Here is a 17062-nt window from a genome sequence, read left to right on the forward strand (position 1 = left end):
GATACGAAAATGCACTTCCGCTTCAGTACATCGATGGGATATATCGCGCCTCTGTTCGTAACGGGTATTTGGAAGTGAGGACTAGTAGACTCTTACACTCTTCTTCACTTATCTTAGACGTGTTCTACGTTTCCTAAGGTCAATCACGATAATCGCGGTCGATATATTTCTTAATGGCGGGAAAACCGACTTGTGTAGCATTATTAAAACTGATAAGACAAGATAGTAATACTTGTTTATTAAATATCACAAAATCATAAAGCATTTCTTGATTTATTTTATATTTTATTAAGCCCACACACATATAATTTACAGAATTATCTAGATGGACAACAAAAAGCGTTTTATTTAAATATTACTCAGCCATCGCAAAAAATATAAATTTATTAGGTACTTATGTTTTTTTATAAAACAAAAGTTAATTATTATCCGAAATCCTTTAATGTCATTCCAAAGATCGAAGTGGTGGAAATTTTGTTTACGTCACGGTGCGCGACAATTTCCAACAATTTGCAGCTATTCGTGGGGAGACGTCATTTTGCGCTTGATCGGCTTTGATGCATCGAACGACTCTTCTGTCGCGCTTCATCGGCGCGGGACGCGGACGGCAGCTGCTGTCCGCGTTACTTCTCGGACACCCGCAGCATTCGTCGGCTATTAACAGCCGAGGTAAAGTAGCCCGTTTGTATATGTGAGGGTTGCAAGGTGTAGCTGTGTACCATCTGCTCGTTGCACGTGGCCCTGGCACGTGTTGCCAGCTGATAATAACCGCCGCCGCCGCCGCCGCCGCCGCCGCGGCGTGCTACATCGACATCCGTCAGATTTTCACGATGAAGATCGCCGGGAATACATATTAATCCTTTCCACGCAATTGTTGACTTTGTAGATAAATTGCCGCGATCCGATATCGCCGTACCACCTATCATTACCCCGCGTACGTGCGTGTTTTACGAATCATCCCGGAGGGCAACACGTGTAAGTTAAATGCATCTTTTCGCCGAACATTACGGTTAAAATTTAGGTCGAAATACCATCATACGTTATCGACGTTTAATATATTGGCGCATTTAACGTGCACCGCAGGAATACTAAAATGATTTTCATTTAACAAGAATACCGAGACGGTTATAATTTTCAATCAACTGAGAAAGAATAAATTCCGATATAAATTGAATCTTAAAAACGCGCAAGTATGTAGATAAGAAAATCTGAACTTTCAAAATTTTAAAGATCCAATGTATTTAAGGCAAAAACGTAAGAGCACCCGAATTATTTCTAACGCCGATTATACGACTGATATAGCCGATTATACATACTACCCTCCAGAAACGTTCAAACAAACGTTTATAGTTCTACGAACGTAAACCTTCCGTTCGAGCCATGAATGTAAATCTTTGAGTCCTCGAAATTCGAAGGATATCGTACAAAGTGCGTAACGACGCGGGTCGTTCTCACCTGGCCGACATGGGCTAGTGATAGCTCCGGGCCACGGCTGTTTGAACAGGTGACTCGACAGCTGTTGGCCCATCAGGATAAATTTTATAACACCCCTGCTGGGCGGCGGCGGCGGGGCACACATCCCGGTTCGCGCTCGTCGCCATGGAATATGCATCGACGAACGCTGTAATCGCGCTCGGCAACAAAACATTCCGTCGAATCGTCGGGGTTGATGACTGCACTTACGGTCCGGGATACAAGCGCGCGCGGGGCGAGTTAACAAACGAATTATGCGCTTTACTATCGGCAGATCGACCGTATACCGGTTGACGCTTTTCCGAACAATCAGTCCGTAACGAGCCTTATCGAAATGGATGGCTTTTATGAGAAAAAGGAAACAAATCGTTTCAGCTGTTTCAAACTAACCAATATTTTGGGAACATTTCTCGCGCATTTCAAAAATATTTCTATAATGAAAAGAGCAACGCGTGTATATAAATGGAATTTCTGTTCCACATCGAAAAGTTTAACGGAAAATATTGTCTCTTTATTTCCCCGATTGTGCGGAATCGTCATTTATTTTCCCGCTATATGGTGTCACCCCGGCAGACATTTTGAAAGCCCCTACCAAAAACTGCGCGATGTCCATGGGAGTGAAATGAAATTCAACGCCCCAACCCTGCCTGGGAGCGGGTGAAGTTTTGCGGGATGAAGGGCGGAAACGCGGAGATGAACGGGAGTTGGTCCGTCGGTGCTCACGCTCTCTCTTTCTCTCCTTCTCTCTCCGCCTCGTTTTCTAGTTCAGCATACGTATAACGTCGGCGTGCAGTTATGTCGAGTTACGAGGACATAACCCGCCTCTCTTTCGTCTCCGTCTCGCTCTCTCGTCTCTCCGCCGTCCTTCCCCCTTTAATTTACTCGCGCTCTTTCGCTCTTTGGCTCGGGCCGCGATAAATGTTACGGGCCACCATAAAGCATATCGCTATTTCGCTAAAGGGCGCCTGGATATTACGCGGAACGCGCGCGTCCGACCCCGAGCGAGAGCGAGCACCGCGCGCGCGATAATACACAATAGAAATACCGCGGCGCCGCCCGGGAAGATTTCAGGGATGAAGGTGGAACGGCGAGGATTATTTAAGATGCCTGATGCTTGCGGTCTCGCTAGCTGCCGGCGTGGCTGCTGTTCAGGCGGCTGAATTCACCGCTTTAATCCGATACGCGTTATACTATCTCCTTTTATTTCCCGAGCGTAGTGGGTCAGCGCGTGATCTCTAATACTCGTTCTGACTTTGCATTTCGTAGTTTCGTCCGCGTACGTAAAGTTGGATAATTTGTAATTCTCTTTTATTATTGTCGCGATCAAGATCGTTTAACATCGAATACAGAAAGGAAATAGTCTGTAACAATTTGTTTTTTAACAGAGCGATACTTCAGAAAGGTTAGAACGATTTAATCAAAACTAAAATAATAATATATATGCAATAACCGTACAAAAGGTATAGGTATTCACTGTATATCTAAGATATTTTGCCAATATTAATTAATGTCGAGAGTTTTCATATTACCACTCGCAATAATCTTCAAATTATAGAAAAAATCCATAACTTAAAATTGTTACTTATTAAAATGCAGTGTCATTTATTTCGGATGAAAGTTGGGCCGAAAAAGTACATTAAAATAATTTAGAAATATATAATACATTCTTTACTATAAATTATTTTACAGCAAATTATTTTAAAGTAATACTTTTCTGGTCAAAATTAGATTTTACTCTTTGAACGAACGTTACATTTATAATGTGCAATAATATAATTCACCCCTTCTCGAAGTTCAAGATATAAAACAGAATAATTTGGACGGTTATCTTATAATTCAACTTATAATTAAAACGTTTCGTAGAATGGCTCAATCACGTGCTCGACTTGTTTTGGTACACCGTATACGTTACCCTAAAGCGTTTTGTTTACGCGCGGTCACATTGCTATCATTCGCGCGGCGAGGCTCGAGCCGGTAGGTCGCGGCGCGGCGCGTGCCGCGCGCTGCCTGCGTCCTGCGTCGCCCTATCATTCTCCTGCATTCTCCTTTGAGACACAATCGCGACGCGACAAGTATACTACGAGTACGCCTACGAGACGCGATCGTTCATTATTAAAGCTACAACTACATCTATCGTAATGTTCACCGTAAGCCTTAGCTATCGTAAGCTCATCGTATGAATTGATTCAGCTTAAACTCTCACGATTACGCGACGCTTGTCTGGCGTTACGACATAACCTAACCTAACCTGTCAGCTTTCTCGACGTGCGAAGAAAAAATGTGTTTATATAGATATATTAGTATAAATATGCGGTTTACGACGGCTTCATTGCTTACGACCACGATCAAAGCGTTACGATAGAGTAGTTGTAACTTAAGAGACATTAAATTCCACGATTAATTCGTCCTAAATTACAGTAATTACACGCAACCGTATCGAGTGATAGATCGAGCGTTCATCGATAATGCGTGCATATATTTCACGAGACGTGTGCGAAATGTTACGCAATACTGAATTTTTAATGTCATTCGTTCGTCGCGCGTTAATTTGTCATTAATGTGTCGATTGGATTGCAACTTTCTGTGATCGAACTTTTTTAATGTCGAGAATGCCGTTTAAAGTATCTCGCGATCATTTTGGTTAGCGCGAACGCGCGATCGTAATTTGCTCTATGCTTCGTGAGTGAGTGTTGTGTATCGTTGTGGAACAAGAAGGAACGGTGCCGCGGAACGAGAGAGGGGGAGGAGGCCCAGGGTGGCATCGGGCAATGGCGGAGCAACTCTAGGGTGAGTATATTATACGATTATTTAATCCGTTACTTGCGAAATTGTCTGTAATTATTTTATACGAGGATAACTATATTATTTTTTGAAATATTAATTACTTTGAACTACGCTCTAATTTGGATCGTGCATTTGTACGTTACAGATCGACGTACTTACGACGTAATCTACAACTCCGCCGTTGCGCATCGTATATCGGTGAGTGGCCAAATGAATCCTTAGTTTAATTTGAGGTAATGGATCTAGCAAAACTGTATTACCACGTAGATATATATATATATATATATATATATATATATATATATATATATGTATATATATGATCAAGTTAAGAAGATATACAGATATTACAATATTACAGATAAATGTGAAGTAGATCCATTGCCTCGAGATGAATGGATTGGAACAAATAAACTAGACAATATTTAATCTTAGAACACATAAAATTATTAATCGATTTATTTATGTGTATGAAAATATGTCGCGTGTGTACACAAATTAAATTTTTAGGAAATGCATCAGTTGAAACAATATAGTGAGGATATGATAATTAATTATATTATTTAGTCAATTTTAATATCAAATATATTACAATCGATTACATTTTTTAATTCGTTGCTTAAATAAATAATAAAACAAATAATGACAAATAAAAAAAGAAAAAGGAATGAAACTGCAATTTTTTTATAAGATATAAAATATTTTTTGGGGACAAAGCTTTTATTTGTTTTTCTTCATGGTATTTTTATCACAAAAGAAGATTAGACAATAAACTTTCTTAAAAGCTGTTTTTACATCATATCTATTTATATGAAATAAAAATAAATTATATTTATAAAAATGATATAAGTGGGAAATTGTTGGTTCACGTTATTTTATCTATTTATATAAAATAAAAATAAATTATATTAAAAACGATATAAATAGGGAATATATTGTTGGTTTATTGTACTTTATTTTCTCTTTCTTTCCATTCTTTTAGTAGATTTTGAGGTCTACATTGTGGCCTCTTATATTATTCCAAGATTAAATATTACATAAATTGATGCTAGAAAATAATATATTTGGAGCTTTTTCAATATGTATATGTTGTAGATATAAATAAAAGTTGAACAGTAATTAATTTATAGTTAGGAAATATTATTTAACCAAATAATTCATTAAAAATAATTATATTTTTATTCTTATGGTACGCAAATTCTGTTCTAATTTATCATGATCTATTCATCTACACACTTTATTGATAAATTGAGTTTACATTGTATAATAATGCGAGGTCCAATAAATATTTCGTCGCGAATCGGAGTACGCATGAAAGCATGATTATCGACCTGAATATGTGTGCGGTACGCCATCACAATACCAAGGAGCAATTTTGAAAGTTATCGTGATTTGATATCTTTGCATCAGGATTTACACTTTAATTAATCTCTGAAATATGCTATTGAAGTATTACACGGTAGTTGCGGGAGATTTTAAAGATAATTAGGAATATAATATAATAAATTTAAAATAAAACGAATAATTGCTGGGGAGGAACTATATACATATATTTGCAATACTTTTTTTTATATAAAGTTGATATTATTTCTTTTAATACCTTATACGGCCTTTTTGACACTCGAGCACGTCCTCAGGGGCCGGCCCTTCCCCCCAGGCACATGTCTAAAGTGCCTATATTATGCTGAGCCACCGCCGGTTGTCCGGGAGATACAGAGTGTCTTTGAAGTACCCGCGGGCAAACCGGTACAACGGCTTTAAGGCTTAAGACTTTGGGCAAGATAAGTCAGAAGTTCGACTTGTGCGCGCGGTGCACGTCCGGAAGTGCTTCGTTAAAAGTTATGGCTAACGACGCGACATTGCGACTTAACTGTCGAAATATATGTAATTAACCGGATTAAGGGAAAATTATCAAGGAGGCATTAAGAAACGGAAATGAAATTATGAATGATACGTTGTTACATTATCTGGTTAATTAAATTGAAAGTAAATCGAAAGAGAAAGAAATTGGGGATAAAATTGAGAAGCCACAACTCAAAAAGTTATAACACGCTATATGATATTATTCTCAGCGTTTTATGATGTTATTCTCACATGTTTTGATGAAAAGATATAAGTACGAGTAATTTTTTCTGCGTCTACAAAAATGAATAAATTCTGGTGTAAAATGTTCTTGAAAATCTTGAATCTCTCACTTAAGATTAATAAGAAAGGTGAACAGGCTCTCGACTTCTCGGCCAATCCGATACCGTGATATCGCGGAAACTCGCATCGGTTAGCAAGATTATCGAGTTTTACGGGGACACCCCGTGGGGAATATAACGGGAGCAAATAACGCAAGCAAAATGCGGTAATTAGCGTTCTGGATTTGTGTACGAGGAATCTAACAGAATTACACGGTGTATCGGGGATTGAAATTGCGTGTCACGTGGATTCGCTAATTTGTGGGTACGCTAAAGATCGTTTGCAAGCGGAGCTTAACCGGCTCGTGTCCGTCGTTAAATTTCCTCATCACGTCTGTTTTCCTTCCTCCGTGCTCGCTCGAAAATCGTCGTAATTCCATTCGCGGGATAATGCCAGGTCCGTGTGTGACGATTACGCTATATTACCCGGCCACTATACGACCATGCCGTTATCGATGATTAAACGTGTGTCTTCGACAAAAATTCCTCTTATACTTTTCATAGTACTTTTCATAAAATAAATTATACATTACGCTGGTTTGTTAGCTTAATTATCATCATTATTATCACGAGTCATTAGCGCATTTTCAGCAGTGATTATAGCCGGACGAGTAAAAATAAAGGTTATCGCTTACAGATAATGTTTCACGAACGCGAATTGAATTATTTGTTATTACCGCACGACGAAGGTTATCTATTATTGTGATTAATCATCGTGCGTTATATTTAATTTAACCCATCGGTTTTTGATTGCGCGCGCGATATTTACGAAACCTAATTTCCCGCCCTGTGTAATTCATACGGCGTGAGTTATTAATGTCGTTGTTATACACACATCCGTTGACGCATATACGCTCGTTCAAGTAGCATTGTCGAGCGTATCCATTTTCACCCAGAATTTCTCTCCAGCCTGATATACAGTGTATCGCAGTTTAGCTTGAAATGACGTGGTTTACCGTAAACGGTGTTCATTTATCGCATGATAATTGCGAGTACGCTTCTTGTGTAATAAACTAGAATCGGCCATCTGAAAATTGAGATCTTTAGACGGCTTTTAAGAGAGCACCGCCGGCTTCATTCATAATTAATCGCGCGGCACAACTGAGGATTCATCCATAAATGCTCTTCGGCAACTGAGATTCATTTCAATCGGCTACTTAAAAGTTAACTGCGTGGAAGGATATTGTCTCTCTTTTAAGGCTCTCGCGTCTTATCTTAAAATTATGCTTCAATTGAATTCTTCTTCACGAGGCATAAAATATATTTTGCAATAAAGAGAGAAGAATTTTATCCGCGACATAGCTATAAAACTCATGAGAAAATTCATGTTGTGCAGTAAATTATACAAAAGTGTTAATTGAAATGAAATTTAAGAAAATAATATTTATTACTACTGAGAATTTCTTATCGATATGAAATAAATTAATACGGCAATTGTTAAACCGAACAGGAAAAATCTCTATTTAGAGACCAAAATCAGAACAATTATTTTTTCACTTATTTGCATGCCTATACTGCCGCACGCTCTAATTTTTTATTCGTCGAGGCGAAAACCCGACATATATTCCCGGAATGCATTTTATCAGCGCGGTTCTCACGTTCGCTTCGACGTATTGGCAAGGCACGTGTCGGAAGCCATAGAAACTTTCGATTAGGTAATCTTAAGGTCGCCCTCAGGGCTTCCCTCTCATCGTCCTAAAATAATAACGTCGACGGCGCGGCGCCCGCAGCTCCAGCCGCGCGATTACGCGTCGAAACTTAACGTGACGCCTGCTTGTGCTCGAAAACGGGATGGAGCCCTCGAAATTCATCGCGGTACCACTTCTGTCGCAATCCTGCGGGTATTATAAATAAACGGGATAAAGGGAATCGGCCGGAATCCCGCGTATGATAATTACAGGTCAGCGCTTCATGCACATTCCAAACTTAACGTCGATTTATGTTACCGCCCCGGAAATTTACAATTTCTCTATTTCTCTCTCTATATATTTTCCCTCATTTTATGAGCTTTAGGGAAATAATTCAACAGAGAAAGTAATAATACTGTTATCTATATATGTATAATAATAATAATAATGTATATAATATACATGTATTATTATTATGTACGGATTATTATATTTATGTATTATAGTATTGTTACAATATACTTGTATGTTATATTAGATTTGATTATGATAATTGTCTAGATTTGATAATTGTCTAACATATATATATATATATATATATATATATATATATATACATATTTTGATAATTATTATGCTACACAATTACTTACTGCTGTTTAGCATTCGTGGCGCCGAATTAAATGTTATTCAACGCACGTGGGAACGTTAAACGCTAAACGCTAAACTCTAAAATTAGTATTAATCACAAACTACCGCCAAGACGTTAATTAAGCTAAATTAACGTTATTCGATGAATATCGGTCGCGATCGTATTAATCGTAATAGTTGTTAGCCCCAAATACGAGGCTATCGCAATTAAAACGATCATTGTAGAAAAGGACACGCGTGCTACCAAAGGAAAGAATGAGAGGTTTAATCTCTCGTGAACCACTTAAAAAATAGTTTATCCTAATTTTCGAAGTATTTGTCTAATTAAATTTTTATCCGCAAAGAGGATGGGCGAGAGAATTTTTTTTCCTTTATTGACAATTACATTCGGATAATTCGGACTAATAGCATTTCTGCTCCGTTTCGAGAGAGAGCTTCGTTTCGAGAGTGCCACTTAGCTTACGTCTGTCGTTTATTAAGGTATAATAGAAAAATCGTTTTTTTTTTCCCTCGTCGGCTTTCGTAAAATGAAGCAGGCGTGGGCTATCTTTATCGTCGCCGGCTGTGATATTAATATTGCAAAGCGTAAAATTAAAATGTGAGGTAACAAACGTGAATGCACCACACGATGTTCGGAATACTTGCAATTTATATTCCAGAAATATTATTTCAAACGGAAAAATGTTTTTTTACTCGTGCGTGTTAATGTATAGTGGTATGCCATGCTTCAACGTGTATACGTGGGTCTTGAAAATTTACTGCAGTGTAAATTTTTAATTATACGTAACGATATAACGCATCCACGGAGCTGTAAGCGTACATTAATGCGAGGGGCATAAATGTTGTGGTTTAACCCTTTAACGATACAATGCACGCAGTATACACGCGGTTGTTGTTCGCAATATCACGAATGTAGCTGGTTAAGAGCTTTTACCACGTATTATAAGCTCGCTGGCCTTCCGCTCCTATATAAAGGCGTTGCTTTCATTAAGTAATTATAATTCCGGATATGGAAAGCTTAATGCGTTATTGATCGTCTATTTTATATATATATATATATATATATATATATATATATATATCATTGTACACTTTATTTAAACGGCACGTCGAAAAAAGAAATTACCTTTATTTCATCGATATAATTTACGATATTATATAATAATTATATTAATTTTAGTGGTATAATTTACGATATATCAAACAGAGTAGACGGTAACGCAGCGTAACAACGTCATATAATTTTTGGAATTTTTTACAATCATCAGGAAAAATAATGCGGAAAATAATAATATCGCGACAAGTTGAAAGATATCTCCTCCGTGCTATATATTTGAGCACAAGCGGCTCGTTGGTAGTCGGATACAAAATCGAGCACGGTATATTGAAGATCAGGCAAGGTTCGATGAAGGCTGCTGGGGAGCAAGGCCTGGATATAGCGACGCGGTAGTACGCCACGTTGGCGGTGAATGGTCTTTGCCATAATTTAGCCGGCGAGGTTTAATAAGGCATGCCGTAGCTCAAGCCTGCTCCGGGCGAAGTGTCAATATGTCCGGGCCGCTGAGTGATATACTTCCGGTCTTCTTCGCGAAATTGAAGAGTCTCCTAGGGACCGCCGGCGAGCCGGAGTCGAGTCTCTCGCCTCTCGCCTCGCCTTCAAATTGTCACCTATCACTATCACCTTTCAAAGTAGGGACTAGGCTCGCTTGCGCTTCCCTGCTCCTCGCTCCATCGTCTCGTCGAGTCGATCCGCGCCAGGGATACGGACAACGCGATCGGGCTAACGACTTTGAAACTCCATTAGTCCTCCCGGACTGGCGCCGTACATGTCCCCGTAATCGTCCTACGGCCACCGTTAATTCGGTCTCCACGACCGATCAAATATTTTATTTTAATTGATACCGGCAGGATAAGTCGATTTACGAGGTGCCCTTTAAACGGATACTTTTACATCTCATCGTGAAAATATTGCGAAAGTCTTCCTTCTTTATTTTTAATTAAAAATTATTTCTATCTCCCCTCGAAAGATTACCTCCGTATACTATATTTTTTATCAGATTTTTAAAGAATTAACTAGTTTTTCTAATGCACGATTTTTATTTCAAGTTTTATATAATCATATACTTTTTCTGGTAGATTAAGATGTCGAATTAATTAATCATTATTTTAATTATAATCTAAAAATCTAAATGAATTCTCTCGCACGAGAGAAAGATTACTCCGTTTTAAAGGGACGTTCTCTGAGAAAACACGCTTCGCTTAATGCACGTGCGAGCACCTCGGCGTTTTTATTAGGTCTTATGTAGAACATTTTTTTTCGAGGCTGAAAATAAACCCGTTGCGTGTGTAAGATAACGGAAGTTTAGTGGACCACCGTGTATGTCGGCGGACTTGTCGGGGGGGGAGGGGAGGGTATAAATCTTGTATTAACCGAGGCATAAATAGATGGAAGGCGCGCGGAAGTGTTCGGAGTTAACGTGCGCCCGCTATGGCCTTATGATAAAAACAATGAACCGGCTAATGCGGATAGCGTAATAGTGTAGTACGAGGCGCGAAACAAAGGGCGGCTTGTCAGCGGCTAGTTTGAAATTCAACCGCATCGTATGCACGGATTTGGGAATATGAGAATGGCGCGTAAGCCGGCCGTGAAACCGCAGGCGCAGCGAGACCGAGGTACGCGGCACAAAAGCAAGGAAAGACCCGCGAGATCTTACCGTTTTCCGCGGGAAACAGAGAAGACGGTGAAACGATTTAAGCTTTGTCCGCGAAAGAATTTAGTATTAATTTCTCTCTCTCTCTCTCTCTCTCTCTCTCTCTCTCGTCGAGCGTCGCCCGGCGTTGTAAAATTTAAATTCCAGTTATTTTGCAAATTGATATCGTTTTCCCATGAGGCGACGTTCAAATTTATTGAACTTTCTAAGGGAGGTAAACCCATTCTCTCATTCGTTAGAGATATTAATTTTCGAAAATACGTATCTAACCTTTGACATTTTTATTGGGGACGAGGCCATTTCACAAAAGCTGTTTCGCGATTAATTTCGCGACGGCATTTCGATAAATTGCCAATAAAAATGTAAAGCAAACGCGTAGCTCCGCCGTAAAAGGAATTAATCTATGCAATTGAAAGCTGCGCGGTTGATAAAAGTAATGGTATAGATACGCGTGTATCTTTTACAAGCGGTTATGATCATGACAACTAAATTTATTGCTCGTAACGGTACGATTATCGCGTCATAAAGGCGCACAAAGGACTCCGATACTCCTGACAGCTCCATGCGTGAGCTAAATCGCAACTGCGTATGCAAGTCCATATGGAACCCATCTGTTCTCATCAAGCAGCGTATCTGCATTTGTATTCGCTCAAAACACCGGCTGACCACCATGCTGAGCGGCCGGCCGGCTCTGAATCATCGATAACTCGCGTTTCTCTTCAGAGAACGGAGGCCGCCGCGCCGCACCGCACCGCGCCGTTTCTCTCTCCGTATAGGCAGCTTCTGTGTCCGCCGCCGTTCTTCTGTCGGTGACGCGGCGGCTTATGCAATGTCGGAAACTGATCGAATTCATTGGGGCGCGTAATAATGTTTCGTTAGGTCGAGTAAGTTCGTTTACTCTGGCCTATATCTATCCGCGCGAGCGACGGCGGCTCGTATCGATTAGTTCGCTTTTACTTGCATCCGAGCGCGCCGACGGTCTTTGTCACTCCCCCTTTGTCCCCGCGTTATTCTAAAGTCATTATTATGAGACTGCAATTTCGATTTAATCGTTAAATTAGATTGAATTAAAATCGGTGTTCTCTCTCTCTCTCTCTCTCTCTCTCTCTTTCTCTCTCTTTCTCTCTCTCTCTGCCGTTAAATCGCAAACAATAGGTGTCGCGACTTCAACATTTAGTTTGTTGCGCTACTCTGCTTCCTACTCTTATGCTTCCTACGCAACGTACGCTTTGTTTTAATATTAATTTATATGGGAATATCCATGTTCTCTTTAGCACACAATTTGCCTATATATATTTTTTTTTTATTTTTATATGTTATTCATATTTAAAGTATCAAGGCTTCTAGAATATATAAGAGAATATAATATATACTTTTTATTACCGTTAAATTTTACGCGACAGAATTACGAGATATATAATTCACCCGTTAAATTTTGCAAACGACGTTACTATCACTTTCGAGAATAGTACGAAACTTCACTTTTTTTCAAGAATGTTTAATAAGAAGCTATACGACCGAGAAAGGAAACGCCGACTCCGAGATGCTCTCGCACGCGATATCTCACAAGAGTTGCCAGGTAGGTTCTTTAGCAGAGCTTTCCAGGTTTAATACGATCCTGCAGGAACCTCTCTCTGGAGACTTTCATTAGGGAGATTTACAGGAGACTGCGAAGAAGCCTATTGGACTCTCTCTCTCTTCTCTCTCCCTTTCCCTTTTCCTAGCTCTCTCTCTCTCTCTCTTCTTCGCTCCCGGTAAATCACACGTCGTAAACGGCGCGGAATTTGTGCCAGTTATAAAAGCAAAATTGATATAGTTAGCGCGCGAGTCAGTTTTTTATATTTTCCTCCCTTTCTTCTGTTAAATTATTCTATCCCCAAAAATTTCGTATCGCGTTATGCGGCAAGTGATATAATTTTTGCGAATCTTGCGTCGATATAATTATTCGCTATTATTGGCAAACGAATCTGTATCGTCGTAACTCATATTTCATGAACAATGAGCTTTCATAAAAGAAATGTGTGGCGATTTTATACGTTATTAGTAACAAAATAAAAAGTTTGTTTTTTTTTTTTTTTTTTTTCAAAAATAGTGCACCGAGTATTATCGTAATTGAAGAGATCACTTTAAAGCGGGGAGCACACACTTCTGCACAACGCATAATGCGTAAGCATAAGAAAATTGCGTGGTCCATACACATGTGCATAAGGAAATAGACCAATCAATTTTCTTATGCTTACGCATTATGCGTTGTGCAGAAGTGTGTGCTCCCCGCTCAAGTACAAATGCACGGCTTAGAACTATTGAAGCTCACTGAGTTCGCTCATAGCTTATTCCGATTTCAATTCCCGAGTTAGCGCGAAGCCTGGAAATAAACGTGTGCGACACGGGGTCTCGGGAAAAGACTTCTCGGCGTTCCGTACTTCGTAACGTAAGCGCAAACGCCTCTGCTGAAGGCGACGCTGAAGGTGCGCACCGACGACGACGATGAGACGAGGGTGCGAGAGCAGACGAGAGATAGGGCGCGCCGACATATTTATTTGATGGGGTCTGATACCCTAATCGATTTTCAATATTCCATACGGGTATTCCGTAGGGCGCTAGCGTTGCCGGCAGCTTCGCTTGTGTCCCGGAGTCTATACATAGTCATGCCACGGCGGAATGCACGCGCACGTTGGCAAACGCGTGCGCTACTTGCCCGCCCTGTGTAACCGGGGACAACGAAATGATATATTCGCGAGGATTGAAATTATGGTGTTACGCCGCGATAACAGCCCTCCTCGGCTAGATTACGTACGAAGGGCGCGGTGCAATTATATGCCCTGTCACGTGCGGAGCGAATTGGGCAAGGCGAGCGGCTAAAAGAGACCGTAGAAAAAGAAAAGAGAGAGGGAGTAGGTGATTCGAAAGGAAGGGAAAGGAACTCGTGCCTCTCTCTTTGAAGTTGAATACCTAATCTTCGAGATAAAAAAATAAGAACGAACCTCATCTTTTCATCTCTTTAAAAATTCTCCCCTTTAGTTTCTCTAATCCGAATCTCGTTTTTTATTTAATTTATAAGTATTCTTTAATTTTTAATTTAGTTTAAAATTGACGATCGATTATATCATATACTACGTGAATGCATCGTTATTGTCATCTCGTTGGGACGTGGCCTTTTATTATTCCGTTCGTGCATTTCGTTTCTGTATATCGTGTCGTTCGTTCTAAAAATCACATAACTCCGCGAACGTTACGGGATTTCCGATTCTCTCTTTAAACTTCGAGCGAGAGTTTAAAAATTCCGTGACCGACGCACACGCATGAATCTCCGCCGCGGCCGCGCGCAATACCTATATAATTCCGCGGAACATAATACTTTTATCGGTCGCTTTTACGACGGGCTCCCGTCTACCTTTCGCCCTTGCAATTTTATTATCTGAAGAACGGCGACGTTTCTCCGATTACCTGGAGTAGAGACGATCGATTCTGAATTTCATGAGTTGCCCCCGTTACAGCACGCGCGAAACCACGAAGATACAAGCGTATGCGGTTTCGCAAAGCCGAAGCTTTTTGTCTGCGAATCTGCGATGTATAACGTGAATTCAGCCGTATGCACTTCATCCGATAAAGCTACACCCCTCCGACGTTACGCAAGTTCCTCTGGATATCATTCTCGTAAAGAAAAAAAATTTGCTTCTCGTCCCGTTAAAGAATTTTGCATGTGAAATATGCAGCTTTAATCTCTCGTTTGATCGAAATTAGGTCGCAAGTCAATGCTGGTAAGTTACTAAAGAGACATTGTTTTCCTCTCTCGCGTTATTATAAGAAAATTCTAAGAAATGTGTAAAAAGTCGAAGGAAATATCAACGTGGGAATAAAATGCACGGAAACATAATAGCACAGTATCTCGAACAAAGGTATATTGTTTTCCGTCCGTTACCAGGGAGAAATTAGAGGAAAAAGCACGCGGCCTGAAAGAAAATGCCAGCGCGATCCCTCGGATATAAAATGCTCGACGTAATAATTTCTCGACGACTATACGTTAATGCCGAGACGGTTTGGCGGATAAGCCGCGTGCCCCATTAATAATCTATTTAAACGGGCTAAGCGAAAACGCGCGACGACGTTATCGGAATACATAATCCCGTCCCCTTAACTCTTGTTCCCGAAACGCAGAAACGCAGCAGTAAATGCAAAGTAGACACGTGCGCACTTCCGGTATTCGCTCCGCCGCCCGCATACGTCTAATGTAGCGATCACGCGCACCGCGGAGCCGTACCGTGCCGTGCGTGTCAGACCGGCATTGTAAACAGCTTAAAATAGCGTTGACGTTCTTCTCCGTTTAAGCGTTCCGCTCAAAAATGCCTCGCGCGATTTTTGCGGCTTCTCATCGTCTCCGCTCGCTCCTCTTTGTATATAGATTCGAAAAATTTTCCGCGCGGCGAGCAACCGCATGCTTTTTGTCCTTCCCTCTTCCTCCTCGACGACGAGGACGACAACGACGAGGACGACGACGACGACGACGACGACGACGACGACGACGACGACGACGACGACTCCAGGCATTTCTTTCTCTTCTTGCCTCTCGCTTGGTCGTGCTGGTCGTTTTACTGTCGCTCGTAACAAGAGTAATAGCACCCGTGCTCGTTGTCTGAGCGCCATACAGTCCTGCGGATTGTTAACCCCGGTGAACTTATTTTTACACAATTTCGTGCCAGCACCGCTTAAGACGCTCGTAACGCGCGTAGAGCCAAGGACGAGTTCACTTTTCGTGCGATGGCTTCAAGAGCTTTTTGTATATCATCAGTATCTTGCCGTAAATAAACTTTGACGAAGAATGGCGAGTGAGAGAGCGTTTAGCTATGACGGAAATGTCTAGCGAAAGTTGATCGAAATTTAAAAACCGTTTTCATATTCGAAGAATCCGTCGTTAAAATTGAAGTTGGAATTTCTATAGTGACAGGCATTAAAATGTCACTTTTGTACACGTGATTTAAATTTTACAAAAGAGGATTCCTAAACGAAAAATGCAGAATACGACGGATTTCCTTCAGTTAAATCTGCCTGAGATTTGTAATTGCTATATTCATAATTTAATAACACTTTGCTTTGCAATAAATCCTCGCGGCAACTATTATAAACTGCCAAGTTTCTCGCAATTCTGTTGCAATGCGTTTTGCATCGCGTCGCGATTAGTATTTCGAGAGAGAGAGAGAGAGAGAGAGAGAGAGAGAGAGAGAGAGAGAGAGAGAGAGAGAGAGAGAGAGAGAGAGAGAGAGAGAGAGAGAGAGAGAGAGAGAGAACGGTAGCATCTCAAGTATGCGGAAATGTACATAGATAACAGAAATAGATTAAGTTCATAAACTGCCAGCAAGGAAAGAAATGATCCAGACGTGTATCTAAAAATACTTTATATTCAGATCGTTTCTTGTCGCAATAAACGAGTTTGTAAGTGCATCCGGATATAATATACAGATAATTGCGTATATTAAAATTAAATCCAGTATTATCGGTTGCGAAATCTAATTCCTATTTTATATACTGACATTTTATTAGAAATTAACAGAAATTACAGTAAGGAAGATTAATTTATAAAAGTCATACCGTTCGCCCTAATTGGTAATTCGCACGATAAGAAATATTATAAGCG

The 17062-nt window shown here is 40.2% G+C and overlaps 1 long non-coding RNA gene across 6 annotated transcripts in view; it reads left to right on the top strand.

The window, feature by feature from the left end:
• The window catches only part of LOC143901140 (uncharacterized), a 153772-nt gene that overhangs the window by 68675 nt on the left and 68035 nt on the right, over positions 1–17062 (top strand). Inside the window, exons 1-2 of one of the 6 annotated variants that reach the window (XR_013257992.1) lie at positions 3924–4260; positions 4403–4455. The exons of the other annotated variants lie outside the window; for them this stretch is intronic. This is a non-coding gene — a long non-coding RNA (uncharacterized LOC143901140). Of the gene's footprint in view, positions 1–3923; positions 4261–4402; positions 4456–17062 lie in introns of those variants that run through there. 6 annotated transcript variants of the gene reach the window in all.

Source organism: Temnothorax americanus, unplaced genomic scaffold, assembly GCF_048541705.1.
Source record: "Temnothorax americanus isolate GAGA-0224 unplaced genomic scaffold, ASM4854170v1 Scaffold32, whole genome shotgun sequence".
Classification (NCBI taxonomy): Eukaryota; Metazoa; Arthropoda; class Insecta; order Hymenoptera; family Formicidae; genus Temnothorax; species Temnothorax americanus.